This window comes from Lycium barbarum, chromosome 8 (genome assembly GCF_019175385.1).
Source record: "Lycium barbarum isolate Lr01 chromosome 8, ASM1917538v2, whole genome shotgun sequence".
Lineage (NCBI taxonomy): Eukaryota > Viridiplantae > Streptophyta > Magnoliopsida > Solanales > Solanaceae > Lycium > Lycium barbarum.
The window spans coordinates 10,192,010-10,205,789 of NC_083344.1; positions in this window are offsets into that span (position 1 = coordinate 10,192,010).

Sequence of the window (13,780 nt, forward strand, 5' to 3'; positions counted from 1 at the left end):
TTCCGCTTCTGAATATAGATCAAATGATCCATTCTCCGTCCGACCACGAGGGTATGAGTTTTCTAGATGCATACTCCGGGTATAACCAGATGAGAATGCACCTGGAGGATCAACATAAAACATCCTTTATCACAAATTTTGGAACCTATTGTTATAATGTGATGATGCCCTCCGGATTAAAAAATGCTGGAGCCACTTATCTGAGGCTTGCTAATAAAATGTTCGAGCAGAAAATAGGCAAAACAATAGAAGTTTACATTGATGACATGCTAGTTAAGAGTCTCTGTACAGGGGACCATTTGAGTCACTTGCAGGATACATTCGAGATCCTGCGGTAGTTCAACATGAAGCTCAATCCAAAAAAATGTGTTTTCGAGGTAGGATATGAAAAGTTTCTAGGTTTCCTTGTCTCTCAAAGGAGGATAGAATTAAATCCAGACAAAATCAAGGCAATCGAGGACATTACAAACACTCTAGAAAATGTGAAGGATGTGCAACAGTTGACCGGCCGGATCGCAACATTCAACGGATTCATATCCCGGTCATCGAAAAAATGCCACAAGTTCTTCAAGTTGCTAAAGAAAAAGAATGACTTCGAATGGACACCGGAGTGCCAGCAGGAGCTTCGTGATTTGAAAGCATACCCGTCGTCTCCTCCGCTCATGTCAAAGCCAAGGGACGGTGAACAACTGTTAATATATTTGGCCGTCTCAGAGGTTACGGTAAGCGTTGTTTTAGTACGGGAAGAGAAAGGTACACAATTCCTGTATATAATATGAGTAGAGTCAGGTTCAGGGTTGAAACACTGTACCCGCTTCTAGAAATGTTGGCCTTTGCTTTAATGATGGCATGACAAAAGCTTCGGCCTTATTTCTAATGCCACCCAAACGCCGTTGTAACCACCTTCCCATTACGGAATTTACTTCACAAACCCGAACTCTCGAGGTTACTGGAAAAATAGGCGGTAGAGTTAAGAGAGTTCGATATAGAGTACAAACCATGAACTGTGATCAAGTCTCAAGTTCTTAAAGACTTTGTAGCAGATTTCAGTCCGGAAGTGACTCCCAAGCTGAAAAAGAAGCTTCCTTGATACCGGGGGCTACCCCTGGGGGTTGGATGCTCTATATAGATGGAGCATCTAACGTTAAAGGAACCAATCTGGGGATAGTGCTACATACCCCTACTGGAGAAATTTTGAGGCATGCAATAAACAGCGTACCTTTAACTAACAACGAGGTCGAGTATGAGGCTTTGATTACAGGTCTTGAGTTAGCTCAGGGACTAGGTGTAGAAGTCGTCGAGGCAAAGTGCGACTCCCTGCTGGTGGTAAACCAAGTCCACGACGAATTTGAAACAAAGGAGAAACGCATGTTGTGATATCTCGAAAGACTGCTGAAGCTGCTCCCCAGATTCCAAGAATGGAAAGTGGTGCACGTACCCAGGGAAGACAATGTGGAGGCAGATTCCCTTTCCAACTTGGGTTCATCCACGGAGTCGACAGGCCCGAACTCTGAGTCAGTAGACCAGTTGCTCCATTTCCGTTAGATCCGGAAGGGTATGATGAGGTTAATTCCACCAACTTGATCTGAGATTGGCGAAATGACTTCTTGGATTACCTAAAGCTCGAAAGGTTGCCAGAAGACCCAAAAGCCTCAATGGCCTTCTGAACTAAAGATGCTCGGTATTGCATCGTGGATGGTCAGTTACATCGGAAGGGCTACTATGGCCCGATTGCATGTGTGTGGGGCCCGAGGAAGCGTACTACGTAATGAGAGAGGTGCATGACGGAATCTGCGGGAACCATTCGGGTGCGGAGCCACTAAAGAGGAAGTTAATCAAGGCCGGGTACTATTGGCCTAGAATGGAAGAGGATGCGCAGACAATTGTTCGAAAATGTGATAAATGTCAATGGCATACACAAATGCTACACCAGCCGGGTGACGAATTGCACCTGGGCGTGTCTCCTTATCCGATCATGATGTAGGGGATGGACATAGTTAGGCCTCTGCCTGTCGGTCCGAGACTGGTACAATTCGTGCTACTAATGACTAACTACTTCTCTAAATGCGTGGAAGCAGGAGCATACAAGAAGATTCGTGAGAAAAAAGTGGTAAACTGCATCTGGCAGCATATAATTTGTCGCTTTGGTATCCCGAAGGAGATAGCTTATGATAAGGACCTTAGTTCATTGGGTCCAAGGTCACCAAATTCCTCAATGACTTAAATATCAAGCGCATCACTTTATCTCCTTATCACCCCAGTGCGAATAGTCGGCAGAGTCAACCAACAAAAAAATAATTCAAAATTTGAAGAAGAAAGCAGAAGGCGCGAAAGGGTCTTGTCATCAAAGCTTCCTAAGGTACTTGGGCATACAAAACAATGGCGAAATCTAGTTCTGGTGAAACCCCTTTCTCCTTAGTATATGGGGTAGAGGTGTTAATCCCGGTAGAAGTTGGTATCCCGAGTTTATGATACCTCTGGGACGACAACCAGTCCAATTCGGACGCAATGTAGGTTCAACTAGACTTGTTTGAAGAGCATAGAGACCTTACATATATCAAAATGATTGCGCAGAAGCAGCGGATGGAGGGTCACTACAACTGTCGTACCAACCTCCGATATTTTAAAATTAGGGAGTTGGTACTTCGAAAGCTAACACATAATACCAGAAACATAAATGTAGGAAAGCTAGGTTTGAATTAGTAAGGTCCTTATAAGGTTACCGGTATAGCCGACAAAGGATCGTATCAGTAGGAGGATGAAGACGGCCATAAGCTTTCAAGAAATCAGAATGACAGTTTCCTAAATTGATATTATGCTTAACCGGGGATGAGGCGGCCAGCATGACTGCACTTTTTTCCCTTTGATCAATTTTTGTCCTAATTGGGTTTTTCTGGCAAGGTTTTTAATGAGGTTGTACTGTTTGGTTCTTTCTTGACGTCTTTACTCGGAGCAATTATCCAGTGCTTGGGCCTTCATTTTTTACTCCAAAACACTAGGGGACTATATATACTCATACAAAGGTTATGCTTCGAGCCAAAAGTCAAAACAAAGGCTACATGCTATTACTCGGGACCACCCCGGCTATTGAAGCTTCAACACATGTAACCAGACTGACCGCACTAGATGGCAGCCGGTTTGTTACTTTTTGCATTACACTTATGAGATTAAGAATGCAATCAAGACTCCCTTTCTTTTTGGAAAATTCTGTAATTTCTTGCAACTTAAAAGCAGAAAATGTTAACAGATGCTATTTATGACATACTAAAAACTTGTGCCAAAATGAATGGGAGACGTCCTTTTCTGAAGCACCATAAAAATAAGGGCTCTTTCGTATATATAATTAAGTTAAAACATTACTAAGGAAAAGGTTGAAGTTCAATTGCCTTAGCGATCGAACAAAATGTTACCGGTATGGTAATCGGGTATATTAAACGAGAGATTGTTCAGGCTCCGTTAAGGGGAGTTGAAGTTTGGGACCAAAACAAGCTACCTTCTGATAAGTTAAATTTAAAAACTCTCTCGCTCGAAATTACAAGGTTTTAAGTCACAAGGTCGTTCTCTGTATCTTTTGAAGGAAAATGTGAATTGTCTTTATAAAAGAAATAAATCACGCAAAGGCAATTTAATGTGAGGAACAAAGCATTGAAAGCACTAAGACAGTTCGCTATTATATGATAAAAACCCTACGGGCCTATAGGGATCCGGAGGTAAAAAGTCATAAGCCTGCGAAAGGAACCCACACGCTTGGTTCCATGGTCGGCCAAGGCTTTTACAAAATAGGTCTTGAAAAATAAGTACTACTGAGAATGGGATGAAGTTGGGAGCTGAGGAGATTCCAAGGCTTCTGGAGCAGCACCAGCAGATTGGTCGGGATGCACCCCTGGTTGAGGGATTTGTCCTGCGGCCAGAGCTTCTTCTTCAATGTCTTTATCTTCACTAGAGAAGTTGTCCCTGTCATTCTCGGGCTTGTGCTCCTCTTCAAGGGACTCTACCAACCTACCTCTACTCAAGTCGAAGAGCTTTTTCAATTTCAGCATCGAGATCGGAAACACATCCATCTCCAGATCGGGAACACGCGCCGCATCTCCGCCACAATATTATTAGCTAGGGCCCACCTCTTCCTCCAGTTCTGTAGAATGATGTCCTATGGGCTTAAGGCTTCTTTATCGGCTTCAGACTGGCCGAGTTTGGCTTCCAACTCCGTAACCCAAGCCAACTTAGCTTCGGCCGGCAACATTTGCTCCACTGCTGAATCCCTCTCTCTGGCCAGGGCAACTTTTTCTTTAATCATTTTTTGTAGGCCTTCATTGCAAAGAAAGTTGGCCTGTACGAGAAAGTTACCCGGGTTGCAGCATTGTTGCCAACATTGATCATGCATTCAGCGAAAACTTCGGGTGTCTTCCTCCGGTAACTCTCCGAATCCACGTATTTCATGTAGTTGGCTACCCCCAAAGGCCTGGATAAAAGATGGCATTCGGCGGGGACCTAGAAAGTAAACAACCTAAATTAATTCGGCTCATCCACTGGAATAGGATATCATTCACTAGCCCCTCTCGCTGGGGGGAAGGGAAGCGTTCTCTGGAAGGAGAGTCCTCTCGGCGAATCCTAGAAATTGGAGGAGCTGGTGCAGCGACTGTGGAAGGAGCTGGTGCAGTGGTTGTGGAAGGAACTGATGCAGGATTCTTGATGTCTTTACTCGAAGAAATTATCTAATGCTCGTTACGGATGTCCACACTGAAGGTCTTATCTAAGCTATGCACTCTTTGTAGCGCTAATACATATCGAGGATTACTTCGTCAACGCAACTTTCGATTTTCAAAGAGAAAAGGTATGTGTAAATGAAAGAATATCCTGGCTGAAAAGAGATCACACTTTCGTTCGGACCAGGGATGAGGATTTCAGTGTCCCTCCATCGGCAATCCTCCTTTACTTTAGAGAGGATACCGACATTAATTCGGGTATGATAATCTTCCGCATGGAAGTCCCGAACACCAAGATGATCCAGTATGACCGTCTTTGCAGTAAAATCATTCTTTGCGATAAAATCATTCTCCCAATGCCAGTTTTTTGGCATAATGGATTTGGCAAGAGGGTTCCGCTTGGAGGGATTCTCGCTGCCGCGGGGACGTTCTTTTTCGACTGAAAAGGGCTGTGGAGTTGCAGCGGTGTAAATGCCGGCAACATCAGAAGCGGCGATATCATAGAAAATAACTGGTGTGATTGACATTTTTTTAGAATAGAAGGATTAGGAGGTGGAGTTTTCTTTTTCCGATAATCGGAATTTGCTTTGGAGGAGAAACTTTTTTCGCAAAGGGAAAATATTGTTTAAAGTAAAGGAGGAGTGAAGCAAGTTTGGAGTTCTGTTGCGTGTTATTATAGACGAAAAAAATCCATCATGACCCACGGGACTCTACGAAAGAGAATTCGAAGCGATACCCGTTCAGGGAGAAGCACGTGCATCAGGTTGTTAGAACACAACAGGATGCGTCTTGTCAACCGTCAGAAAAGTTTCAGTCACAAATTTTCAATGGCCTTTTCCATTTCGCAGTCACACCTGTTTGGGTTACCGGAAAGTGGGGGGACTATCTGTATTGGGCTAAATTCGTAAAATACAGCTGGACAAATGCCATGATGACATGTCTCGGCAGACATGACTCAGATGCACATCAGCATTCGGAGCCTCCGGTATAGTTTTAATGACACCGAAGAAATTGAAGGGCCCGGTTACTCGTAGTAATGAGAGAGCACCGATTAGTAGGCAATGGTCTACCATTACAAGCAGGCCTTCCACCTTCCAGGGGGCATTAATAGGCTTTATTGCCCTCTTTATTGTCTACCATTACTGTGACATTAATACACATCGTGGAATGTGTACCTCTGGTCCTAAGTATAAATAGGACTTATCATTACATTGTAAAGGACACGAAATCCAAAAGATATACACAACATACATTTCACACTTGCATTGTTCTTAAGTTTCTCTATTATTTTCAGATCTGACAAGATCCAAATTAGTAACTTGACTGGAGCTACCAGTTCGAAGCTACATCAAGGCTCAGGCTATTCTTAATTATTTACTTTTCTCATATTTCATTCATGTTGATTTAATTACCAATTATATTGCTTTTTCTGGTCACTTTGGTCCACGTGTCCTTGATCACATACACAAATTCAACTGAACCACTTTCCGGGTAAACAATTACGAAAAGCTTCTTCGAACAGGTGTGTCTGCTGCAAACAGACTCTTAAGTTATTATGAATACCTGGTACTGCTTCAAAAAGTATGTACAAATTCAACTGAACCGCTTTCCGGGTAAACAATTATGAAAAGCTACTTCGAACAGGTGTGTCTGCTGCGAACAGACTCTTCAGGTATTATGAATACCTGATACTGCTTCAAAAAGTATGTACAATTACATAATTTACCTTCTTCTCTCTATTGCTTTCACTACAAATCACAACATTCTGTTCTTGTGAGAAATTCAAATTACTTGCTGGTACTCGAATTTCGTTGGCTTTGTAATTCCTGGAGGAATTCGGCCACCATCCCTGCAACGAAGTGGGAGGCTTAAATTCCTTAAGGATGTAGATTACTTTATCAAAGCAAGATTATTTCTTCCTCACTTCTAAAACCTATTTTTTTAACACAACCCTCGATCGCGAAGAAAGCTGCATCAATAGTTTAAGGGTGCCAAAAGTCATCTGAGCCCCTCGAGTCCTACCTCAAACTGTGTCAACATGTCTGAAATGATATTGTTAACTTGTATTAAGTCTCAAAACACAAACACGAAGCATAAACGTTCAAAAAGAGGAATTGAATTGTTATAAAAATGTCCTCACAAAGACGTGAACAAGTCTTCAAGCATTAAGTTAGAACCTCCTTAAGCACAAAAATACTCTTTAATTTTCGCCAGTTAAAGGGAGTTCAATTCAATAGTATATATTAGGAGGATTAACCAAAAAAAGGTATATATTAGGATTTGTTAGAAAATAATAAAGCAAGCAAGAACAATATTGTAGACAAAGAGAGGAGATGAATTCTTTTATTTCTCTTGTTAGGGATGATATACAATGAAGAGAACATCTCTATTTATAGGAGAAAATTAATTTGGTGCCAAAGTCACAAACCCTAAAGTTTCTCCTAAAGATAGACATCAATAATTAAATAATATTTATAACACTCCCCCTTGGATGTCTATTTGATAGATAATATGCCTCATTAAAATCTTACTAGAAACAAACCCAGTGGAAAAAATTCTAGTGAAGGAAAAAGAGTAGATATTTTTAATAATATACATTTTGGTTGCCTCATTAAAAATCTTACAAGAAAAACCCAGTAGGACAAAACCTCATATGGAAAAAAGAGTACAACATGTATTAACTCCCCCTAATGAGAACTTCAGTCCAAGTGCTTGAGTCTTCGCATTCCAATTTTGTGCACCATCTTCTCGAAAGTCACAGTTGGTAGAGACTTAGTGAACAAATCAGTCATATTATAAAATTAACGAATCTGTTGCATATTGATATCACCATTCTTTTGGAGCTCGTGTGTGAAGAACAACTTTGGTGAAATGTGGTTTGTCCTATCTCCTTTTATGAATCCTCCCTTCAATTGAGCAATACATGCTGCATTATCTGCATATATGATTGTGGGTATTTTATCACATTTCAAACCACACTCTTCTCGAATGAGATGTATCATTGACCTCAGCCACACAATTTCTCGGCTTGCATCATGTATTGCTATTATCTCAGCATGATTTGATGAGGTACCTACGATAGACTGTTTTGTAGATCGCCAAGATATGGCAGCACCTCCACATATAAACACATAGCCTGTTTGAGATCTAGCTTTGTGTGGGTTAGATAAATACCATGCATCGGCATAACCAACAAGATCGGGACTGCAATTGTTAGAATAAAATAAGCCCAAATCGATAGTCCCTTTTAGATACCTCAATATGTGTTTAATTTCGTTCAGTGTCTCCTTGTAGGAGCACAACTATATCTTGCTAACACATTAACTGAAAATGCTATGTCAGGCCTTGTTGTATTGGCAAGATACATTAGCGCACCAATTTCACTAAGATATGGTACTTCAGGACCAAGAATTTCCTCATTCTTTTCTTTAGGTCGGAACGGATCTTTATTCACATCAAGTGATCGAACAACCATCAGAGTACTTAATGGATGTGCTTTATCCATATAAAATCGTTTCGACACTTTCTCTGTATAGGTAGATTGATGGACAAAGATACCATTTGTCAAATGTTCAATTTGCAAAGCAAGGTATAATTTTGTCTTTCCAAGATCTTTCATCTCGAATTCCTTCTTCAAATAATCAATTGCCTTTTTGAGCTCTGCAGGAGTTCCAATAAGGTTTATGTCGTGAACATATACAGAAAGTACAACAAACTCCGATATTGTTTTCTTTATAAAAGCTCATGGGCAAATGGCATCATTTGTATAACATTCCTTAAACAAATACTCACTAAGGTGGTTATACCACATGCGCCCGGCTTGCTTCAGATCATATAATGATCTTTGCAATCTGATTGAATACATTTCCCTAGACATTTAACTACATGCTTCAGACATCTTAAATCCTTCAGGAATTTTCATGTATATTTCATTTTCAAGTGATCCATAAAGATAGGTTGTAACCACATCCATTAAATGCATCTTAAGTCGTTCATGGACAGCGAAACTAATGAGATAACGTAACGTTATTGCATCCATAACGGGTGAGTACGTTTCTTCATAATCGACACCAGGCCTTTGTGAAAATCCTTGTGCAACAAGACGTGCCTTATATCTTTGTATCTCATTTTTCTCATTTATTTTTCGCAAAAAAACCCATTTATAACCAACAGGTTTAATACCCTTGGGTGTTTGAACTACAGGTCCAAAAACTTCTCGTTTGGTAAGCGAGTTTAACTCTGATTGAATTGCCTCCTGTCACTTTGGCCAATCACCTCTTTGTCGGCATTCTTTAAGAGATTGGGGTTCAAGATCCTCACTATCTTGCATAATTCTTGTTGCAACATTATAAGCAAAGACATAATCCACATTTATTTCCAATCGATTCAAATTAGTCCCAACATCAATTGGATTAATTGATATTTCCTCATTTTCTTGAGTCTCAAGCTCATTGATTTCTTCAAGAATATCAGTATTGTTCAAATCTTGAATTTCTTTATGAGGTTCTTTCGTAGTGTCATCTTGACCATTTATTTTTCTTTTTCTAGGATTTCGATCCTTAGAACCCAATGGTCTACCACGCTTCAGGCGTGCTTTGGACTCATTTGCTATGACACTAGTAGATGGTCCTACAGGGACATCAATCCGAATTGGGACATTATCTGTAGGGATATGTGATTTGGTAATTCTTTTTAAATCTGTAAATGCGTCTGGCATTTGATGTGCTATTTTCTGCAAGTAAATAATCTTTTGGACCTCTTGCTCACAAATAGAAGCACGTGGATCAAGATGAGACAATGATAGGTTATTCCACAAAATTTCCCTTTTTATTTCATTATTTTCTCCCCCCTAATTTTGGGAAAAATTATCTCATCAAATCGACAATCTGCAAATCGAGCGGTGAACAAATCTCCAGTTAATGGTTCAAGGTAGCGAATAATGGAGAGAGATTCAAATCCAATATATATTCCTAATCTTCTTTGGGGACCCATTTTGGTGCGATGTGGTGGTGCTACAGGCACATATACGGCACATCCAAAAATTCTTAGATGGGATATATTAGGTTCTTGACCCAAAACCAATCGCAACGGAGAAAATTTATGATATTTTATCGGTCTGAGACGACCAAGTGTTGTTGCATGCAAAATAGCGTGACGTAGTAGCAATATATAACCTTTCAAGATAGTATAGTCTGTATACTTGAATCTGTGTATTGCTATTAAACATTGTTATAGAGACTCGTGCTGATAACGTGTTATAAAATAATAAAGTAAGCAAGAACAATATTGTAGATAAAGAGAGGAGAGGAATTTTTTTATTTCTCTTGTTAGGGATGATATACAATGAAGAGAACATCTCTATTTATAGGAGAAAATTAACTTGGTGCCAAAGTCACAAACCCTAAAGTTTCTCCTAAAGATAGACATTCATAATTAAATAATATTTATAACTTGATTATTTTACTATCTTGACTTATTAATTACATATTTTTATGGAGTTCAGCTAAACCTATTTACTCCCACAGAATCCTACCACCAGATTCAATTTTTCTTAAATATAATTTTTCAGGTTAGGTGAGTGGCGTATTTCATCAAATTGATATAACAAGAGGTGAATATGACCTTACCTCTAAGTTAAAACACAAGAAAAAAGGGATATCCTTCAAAATATTACAAGAGAGTAATATCAACAAAGTAATAACTCCTTCCTCTGTGTAGCATTCCTTATTACCACGCAGCTTTATATTTGCAATTTGTTTTTATTATCTATAGAATTTAATATCTTATCATATCTGCAACATATCATACCAGTGTCTTTTGCAAGTCTCAAAGAATTTGTGTGAGTTTATTTGTGTGGCTTTGGGTCATTCCTCCTTAATATATGCCATGTGGAATAGCATATAGGTATCTTAATTACTACTACATTGTTGCCTAACAATTCTTAGTACGAGGTCTCAAAGATGCCATGTAATATTAGCATACCCTACTTATCTAATTAAGACGATAATCTAAAATATCATTATTTCTTGTGCTTACAATCTATAAAATTTACATTTAAAATTTGAATATCACAAAATTAAAGAAATTTAATATTGTACAATTGATTTAGCCTAATAATATATATAATTTAGTCATACTTGAGTGTAAATTAGCAATTTAAATTAGTAATGCTTATATTTTTCTTAATGAACTAATATATTAAAGATTTAATTTTTCTGATGGTGTAGCACTACATAGAGACATTAAAGAGGTGATTTGGCTCGACCTCGGTTATACTATGATAAAGCTCGATCGAGCTTAGTTCGATTCGGTATTATAAAAAGCTCAATTGAACTCGGCTCGACACCCACACCTAATTAGTAGAGATTTGTTGAAAAACTTTCGGAAAAGGGCCAAATATACCCCTGTACTATCGAAAAGGGGCTAAATATACCCTTCGTTATACTTTGGGTCTAAATATACTCCTGCCGTTATACTTTGGGTTCAAATATACCCCTCCACAGTTAAAGTTGACCCCAATCCTACATGGCATTAATATTGTAATAAAATAAATATTATGTGGCATGCCACTTCACTTACAAACCCAATTTTACCCCTCCCCTCCCCTCCCTATCTTCTTCCACCACACCTCCCTCTAGTACTGCCGTCCTTATGCCCACCACCATTAATTATTGAGGAATCCCTGCTGCTGCTGGTGTAATTTTTAAAGCAAAACGAAGAAACATAAAGTTTTGCTTTAATTTACAAAATTTGGACAGAATCACGAAAGGCTAGTGATGTATTTTGCTAGAGAAAATCATTAGTGACGAGACTTCAGAACTTAGAAACAATTCTTCTCAAAATGTTCTTTTTTTCAATTTGGGTGTTTTATAGTGCTCAAACTATGATACTTATAACTTATCTATATTAGTCTCTTGCATACTCAACTATTTCAAAGCAAACATTAACTGAACATACGGATAGATTTTGCCTCAAAAAACACATCTCAACCTGCCTTAAGCATTAACAGGAACAAACCTATGTAAAGTTTATCGAGTACAAACTCGAAAGAAACTCTTGCAATATTTCCCAAGCAAAAAATGAAAAGACAACAAAAGGCACACCATCTATATCTCATAACTTGATTCCTGTTCTAACATTAACTACGAATATATATGGACAAAATGAAGTTTTTGTTCTGTCAGTGATTCCCTTTTAAAATTCTTCGAATACTAATTTCCTGTTAAAGAACGTGATGGCTTATGAAATGGGTCCAGGTACAAATACTCAATTATACAACATGAAAGACAGAAGAAGAAGAGGAGGAGATCTTGAGGACACAAAGAGAGTAAAATTGTTAGCAGGATCTCCCCCCAAACATGGCCTTAGCAAGTGGGATCTTCTTTAATGTTATTTCGGTGGCCCTCTACAAGAAGAGGAATGAAACAGTAAAGTTTGCTTTCAGATTTACAAGGAAACACAATACAGTAGCAGGGATTCCCCAATAATTAACGGTGGTGGGCATAAGGACGGTAATAGTAGAGGGAGAGGTGCTGGTGGAAGAAGATAGGAAGGGGAGGGGTAAAATTGAGTTTGTAAGTGAGGTGGCATGCCACATAATATTTATTTTATTAAAATATTAATGCCACGTAGGATTGGGATTAACTTTAACTGTGGAGAGGTATATTTGAACCCAAAGTATAATGGTAGAGATATATTTGGATTTAAAGTATAACGAATGATATATTTGGCCCTTTTTCGATAGTACAAAGGTATATTTGGCCAATTTCCGAAAAACTTTTGAGTAGATAATGATTTAGAATAGTAATACTGGTCATATCTGAAAATTCAAGAAAGAGGGCACCCCTAATGAAAAATAGACTGTCCCATATAAAAATAATCTTTTAAACGATAAAAGCGAGTAGTATTTTAGTGGTAAACCATAGAAGTGGTGACATCCACATCAGTACGTGGTTCATCTTTTCCTGGGCCAAGTCTTTTAAAGAAACCCCCAGCAGCCACCACTAATACTGCCACTGAAAGGAGTCAACATTATTTGAATTCTTACTATTTATGTGTTGCACTATTTAGACCCCTCATTCAATATTAAATTCTCTAATGCTAAGTGTTCTATATAAATTATATTGGACTTTAAATCTTTAGCAAGAATAAAAGATTACTCCCTCCGTTTCCTAATAAGTGGTGTTTTTAGCTTATGCACACCTCTTAAGAAATCGCTCTCTCTTAGGAAATTAGGAGTGTTATTACTAACTTACCCCTAATCAAATGCTTAGAAAAATAAAAGTTACTTAATAATTCTTGATTATGAAAATAAGTGTAATTTTGGAAGAATAAGATCAAATTCTTCTTGAAATACTAAAGCACACTTATTTTGAAACAACATGAACAACCTAAATGTAAGAAAAGAATGACAGGGGAAGAACAACGAATTGTGTACCTTTCAATTGCAGCGGAAGTTATTGATCTTATCACCAAAGAAATTTGCCTAAGTCCACTTTGAATCACTAGGAAACAAAGTTAATATCACAAACTAAATGTCTTCTCAGTTCTTGTGTGTTTGTTGGAGATATTTTATATATTCAATTCTCTGTCAAAGAAGGAGAAAGCGTAACCCAAAGAGAAAGCCTCTACTCCTATTTAAAACAGGAGTTACGTGGGAAGAGGAGGAGTTACGTGGGAAGAGGTTACTCTCTCACAACTAAGAGGAAAAACTGTATGGTTGTTTTTCTCCAGATAACTTCCTTTACTTTTTATCTCTTCCAATGGGCCGGGTCAATCCACATAGGCGACCCGCCTAGTCCAAAAATCCAACATCTCCCACTTTGCACGTGGTGGACAATACCCAAATCAGTTCCGTGCCAATAACACAGAGAATTCGTACAAACAAATAGTTCGTGCGACCTGCGAGCATCTAGAGCTATAGAAAATCTCTACATAGGAATTCAATCACATGTGGAAAGAATCCACTGTTAAATATAAAGATCATATTACTCGCAATACCCCAGACACCATTCACTACTCCAATAGCTAGTTATTCGATCCCTCATCCTCATAAGAGGCGGACTCAAGTTCATGTT